Source organism: Triticum aestivum, chromosome 7B, assembly GCF_018294505.1.
Source record: "Triticum aestivum cultivar Chinese Spring chromosome 7B, IWGSC CS RefSeq v2.1, whole genome shotgun sequence".
In the NCBI taxonomy this organism is placed as follows: Eukaryota; Viridiplantae; Streptophyta; class Magnoliopsida; order Poales; family Poaceae; genus Triticum; species Triticum aestivum.
Genome location: NC_057813.1, coordinates 659,402,710 through 659,408,601, shown reverse-complemented (window position 1 = coordinate 659,408,601; position 5,892 = coordinate 659,402,710). Strand labels below are relative to the sequence as shown.

General features: G+C 45.7%; 1 long non-coding RNA gene across 4 annotated transcripts in view; it reads right to left on the bottom strand.

The window, feature by feature from the left end:
- Nucleotides 1-3,444: 3,444 nt before the first annotated feature.
- LOC123158279 (uncharacterized) overlaps nt 3,445-5,892 on the bottom strand; it is a 4,834-nt gene continuing 2,386 nt past the window's right edge. For 3 of the 4 annotated variants that reach the window (XR_006479284.1, XR_006479282.1, XR_006479285.1), the window contains one exon: nt 3,445-3,949. This is a non-coding gene — a long non-coding RNA (uncharacterized lncRNA). The remainder of the gene's footprint in view (nt 3,950-5,892) is intronic. The other variant, XR_006479283.1, reaches the window with a different exon arrangement.

Genomic DNA, 5,892 nt, shown 5'->3' with positions numbered 1-5,892 from the left:
CCAATGGTGGCTCTTTTGTCAACACCCTTGATAAAGCGGTTGTGACAGCGGTAGTCCCGTCTACAGTTGTGATTGACAGTTCACCGTGGTCAGCATCCATGTTTGGGAAAAGGGAACCCGTAGAAAAGGTAATGCTAAAGTACTAAAAATAACAATAAAGGTTAGTTACTACTCCCTCCATAAACTAATATAAGAGCGTTTAGAATACTAAAGTAGTGATCTAAACGCTCTTATATTAGTTTACAGAGGGAGTATATCATTTTATACCATGCTATTGTATGAAATAGGACAGAGCAATTGCAAAGGATTACCATTCTTTTGTCGTTTGTTGCAAATGTCTCTGGTGGTGCTGCGGATGATCTTTCGCAGTCTACAAACATTATGGTTGTAGAGCTTAACTATGTTGCCCCCACAATGTGGCGACTAAACACATGTAAGTAGTGGATGCAAAGGCTCACCATGTTAAATTGTATAAAGTTATATCATTTAGTAGTTGTTCCCAGAGTTGTTGCAATGAGAAGAGTAATGTAGCTCTTACCACGGAGAATGTACTTTCCAGGCTTTAGTTGGATTTTCTTGCCTTTGAACTTTTGGATTGAACCTGCTTTGCGTGGGCGATGAATATACTCGAATGGCTTATTGTGCTTGCGACACAGTGGTTCGGCTGTGATAGCAAATAGAGGACAATATAAACAAACAAAAGACCTATTGAATTTGAAAACACAGCTCATTTAATTGGATGGCTATTTAGCTTGTGTGTATTAGTGAAAACAGAAAATGCTATTTATCGTGTAAATCAAAGCATTAATGAATAGCAAACAGAACACCTACTGGACCCCGAAAGAAGTTTGCTTTATTAGATAGTTGATCAACTTGCATGCATAAGTGATAAAAAAAGGACCAATCAAATAGCATGCATTAGTGAAGAAGAAGAAACATTCTTTCCAATGTAGAAACAATCATAAGTATGTTTTTGAGCATTACCATGGGTAATTTGGCCACCGCTGATATCACTGGTTGTGTCTGCTTCTTGTTTAACTGCTGTCATCTAGAAAGAAGTAGTAGAATAATTAAGCTGGTTTATCTGGCTGTGTTTTCAGTTGGGATGTTTAACAGTGAAGCATGTGTCTTAATATAGTAAAAGTCACTACAGCAGGCATCCTGGACATGCAAAGTAATGGCAGAATTATGAACAGAAAAGAACACCCGAGAGTAAACAGCAAAGGCAGCCATAAGGAACAATCAACAACAAATAATAGTAAACAAAAACACGAGACGACACAACACACGTAACACACATGGTTAGAACCAACATAAAGACTAAATTTTAAAGTTGTGCAGCAAAGGAAAAGGCAGGGAAGGAGGTGGAACCTTGGCAAGAAGAAAGACAGGGTGCAAGGCGTCACGTGAACTGAACCACAGCAGAAACTTGGTGAACTGGGAGTGACAAAATTAGCCGATCAGGCAGCCAGACATCGCAAAGGAAGACCTGCAGCACATGAAAAAGCAAACGAACGTAGCAAAGGCGTACAAGCTCATGGGTTCGCCTCTTACCGAGCAGTCTTTCGCAATATCTTTGTTCTTCAGAAATAAATATATGAATGAAGACAGCCAGAGTAGACCCTAGACCAAACAAACAGGAACAAGACAAAGAAGGATGACAACCGTAGCACACACATGCCTAACAAGAGCAGACAAAAATTTAATGAACAACAACAAGCTCCAGTCAAAGAGGCAGGAGAATTAAACCAGATGCACAGCAGCATTAAAGCATAGATAGCTGAGGAACAAACACAAATAGAATTCACCTGCAACAGACCCCATGCCATGCAAACCTAGGCATAACCATAACCGAGACGAAAGCAAGAACACAACTAAAACAGACTTACACTAACAGAGCCAATCCCTAGGTGTAGGAACCACAGCAACCAAAGCATAGAAACATATGTAAAATCATCTCCTAGAAGCATCGCACAACAGATCTAACATGGCAAACACTCATCCATGTCTAGGAAAACAAAGGAACCATCTCAGACCGGCAAAAAACCCAGTCACGCATTTCATCGAGCAGATGAGAAGCAGGGGAGCAGGCAAAACCTCACCTCACAAAGAAAGAACAAGCAAATGCGCAGGCAGACAACAAAGCAGACGCGGAAGCCCTGCAAACAAGAAGAAAGGAGAAGGAACAGACAAGAACAAGTCAGTACAGATCAATCTACAATGAGGCCAGAAGGAATTGACCAAACAAAACAAGAAACTCACCCTAGCCAAACGCAACAGCAGCAGCGCGAGGAGCCATGACGAAACAAACCGACGACAGGATAAGCAGGCAACGAGCAAGCCGCTGGTTATCGATGACCAACTACGACAAGCGACAATGGCGACTGGGTGAGAGCAAGACAAGGAGGCGCATGCGAGGGGAAGTGGGCAGAGAGGCGAGGCACATAGGCAGAGCAGAGCAGAAGGAAACCACGCACCCGGTCAGAAACACCTCTCGCGGGCGCTATAACTTCTAGGGAAACCTAAAGAGAAACACAACTCACCCGACGCATGGGACTAAGGATAGAAAGGGACCACCTGCAGCGAGACGAGGCCAAGCAATCCCGCTTAGCAGCACGTAGAGGCCGAAAACCCTATTTTACCCAGTGGACCGAGCGGAGGTGCTCACATGACCAAGGACGACCAAACTGTCACGCACCCACGAGACTGACAGATGGGGCCAGACGCGGTTGAAGCGGAGGCACCACCACTGGGTGCAAACGAACACTGTAAAAAACGCCCTGACAACCCCACAATCGATTGGCCGCAGCACACGAGCAATTCGGCCCTGCTTTTCATCGACAGAAGCATGCCCCGACCGCGTCGCTGCGAGGCTAGCCCACGCGCAAGCCTGGCCCACTCATCAGTTGCTCCTAGCCCCATTACGCGGCATACAAAATAATGAGCGACTGGATCTTTACCAGGTCGATGAAAAGTACTTTTACTAGGGCCAGCGAGGCGAATCGAGCGGGCAGGATGAATTTGAGATGGGAAGGGCGCTGGAATGGCGGGTACTCTAGCTGGATTTATATGTTCGATCAAGTGATTGTGATCCCATGCTGACATTGCTGCAAAGTGAACACACTTAACCAAGATTGCGACGGAATCACCTCCGAAAGGATTGATGACTCTGGATCAGTATGCGAAATTTACAATAGGCTACTCTCCTTATGTTATGCCATTCAAAACCGAAGAATAGAACCATCCACTCTCCTATATTATCTGAAAATCAATCCTGCTGAATCAAAACGGTGAGTGAGAATTTTACTTTGAAAGGACTGTGCTACTTTGGCAGTTCTATGCTTTTATTTAAGGTACCCTGATTGTTTTTAACATTCAGTGAGATGACAAAACTTATTTCACAAAGCTGCAATGAAAATGAGAATAGTAGTGGTGATTGAGGACAACTTTTGATGTACTTTATGCGATGATGAAAGTTATAGCACTATTACATATAGTTAGAGTTCTTGCGGAGAAGCAAAACCGAGATATTGCTGCGACACTAAGCTCCACTGGAGTAAGAAAGCTTTCTTATTCATAAACTAATCCATGCTCATTTCTGATGACACTTTATCGGATTTCGAGCTTACTATAATGCAGATGTAAATTAATTATCACAATGCAGGGGAAACTACCATTCCGTTTCGATGGCAAGAAATGTTTTCACTTGTAATTAGTTAGATTCACGCATTTTGTAAGATAAATACAATGATGACATTCATAAATGTCCAATCCATCTAGTTGTGTATGTATCAGTAGTTAAAGTCATGCTTCGAAGACCATAGAAGATCAACCGTGCCTTGGTAGTACTACAGCAGTATGAGAAGACAAAGGTCAAACAGGAAGCACAAAGCTTGATAGCAAGCAGATGACGAGCCAGCGAGGGGAGAGGAAGTAATGATAACAACGCCTGTAGAACAAAAGGAAATCGGAAACCTGAAAGGAATCAGAGGTTTATGAAAGATAAAAGAAAAAGCAAGCATGTTTAGAAACAATAAGCAAGTGGTGTATATCTGACTGTATTTTGTAACCTACATATTTTCTTCTGATGGAGCCATCATTCCTTTATTAGCAAGCAGCAACTATCACTTGCTGCATATGTTTCTTTTTTTTAGAGGAGAGGCATCGGCCGAGCCCGAGAGGAGGCTCGAACCTAGCCCGGCTTTGAATTAACAAAGCCATCAACCGGCCAGGATTACATCGATCAACCACATACAAGCAACATGAAAAACAAAAAAAAAGGAAGACACTGAGGCAGAACAACCTCAGGCGGCCGATACAAGGTGCAAAACAGGACAGAGCACAAACCAAAAACTACACAAGCAGCTACCAAGATGAAACTGAAGAACTAAGCTTGGTCAGTCAAGGTCTTCGTCCACCGAAGCAACCAGCACCGGACAAACATCGAACTTGTGGAAAGCAACAATGTGAAAGGAGAAGGCTCAAGTCCACTCCAGCATGATGAACAACCTGGGCATAATGAAATCCGTCTTCGTCGCCGTAGGAGGCCACAACCTTCTCATCGTCGGCAGGCGAAGTGGTTCCCCAAGAACCCGGATTCACAAATGTCAACCAGGTGTACCATGGGAGGGGCTGCAGCAGACCACATTGTGCTCCACAAGAAACTTCAGTTGCCATGGCACAACCACGAAGGAGACGCACACTGCAGGAAGGAACATGAACCAAATCGACACGGCGAGAGGTTGATGAAGAGCAATGCCGCCACTGCAGCCACCAATACATCCAAACTCGACATCCACCCCGCAGTCCAAGGACGGCGCCTTCAGGAAGGGGAACGGTGCCGTAGCGCCGCCGTCATCCCGAAACAGGACCAAGGTTTTCACCTAGATGCAGGGGCAGATTGGTGGGGGGTGGGATACCTCAACGAAGCCTCCAAGAAGTAGTTCGACGCCGCGGCATCGTCGTCGTTGTGGCCGCCGCCGGCGGCCAAGGGTTTCCCCCGGTCCCAGGAGCCCCACCGCCAAAACACCGCCAACCGCCGGATCCGGCGAGCAGATCGAACGGGAGAAGGCGAGGAGGGTGGAGTTGGAGCTGGTCGAATCAGATCTGAAGGCGGACCGACGGAGGAAATCCGGCCACCGCGAGCTCCATCCACCGGGGCCGCCACCCCGGCACACCATGCCCTCCGCGCGAGGCAGGAGCGGCAAGCCTCGCCCCTTCCTCGGCACCGCGCGGGCTTGCCGGCGGCTGTCTCCGGTGGCGGCAAGGTCTGGAGGGTGGAGGGGAGAGGCCGGTGGCGGGCTAGGGTTGGGGGCCGCCCGAGTCGCCCCAAGGGAGCGACACGGGAGCGGGTGAGGGGGAGGGAGAGACCACATATGTTTCTTTTAATGCTCTAACTTGAGCAAGTCTTGTAGTTTACTGGGAATTAGCAAAAGGTAAGAAAACAGGGACGCGGCTAATCTGCACCCGAGCTCATATGCTCCCGCATGAACAGTAAAATCGAAAAAAAATATTAAAAAAATCAAAAAATTCCAATTTTTTTTGAGTGAAACATTGACAAAAGTTTTAAGTGCCTGCAAAAATTCGTCATGAAATCACATTCCTAGAAGGCGTGGCAAAAAAAAACAAAAAAAGTACTCTGAAAAAGCTACTTTCAAACGCATTTTGAAGCACTGAATTTGTTTTTTTTGCCACGCCTTCTAGGGATGTGATTTCATGACGAATTTTGCAGGCACTTAGAACTTTTGTCAATGTTTGTCTCAAAAAAAAATTGGAATTTTTTGAATTTTTTTCGAATTTACTGTTCATGCGGGAGCATATGAGCTCGGGTGCAGAATGGACTTTTCGAGAAAACAGGGACGTGGCTAATCTGCACCCGAGCTCATATGCTCC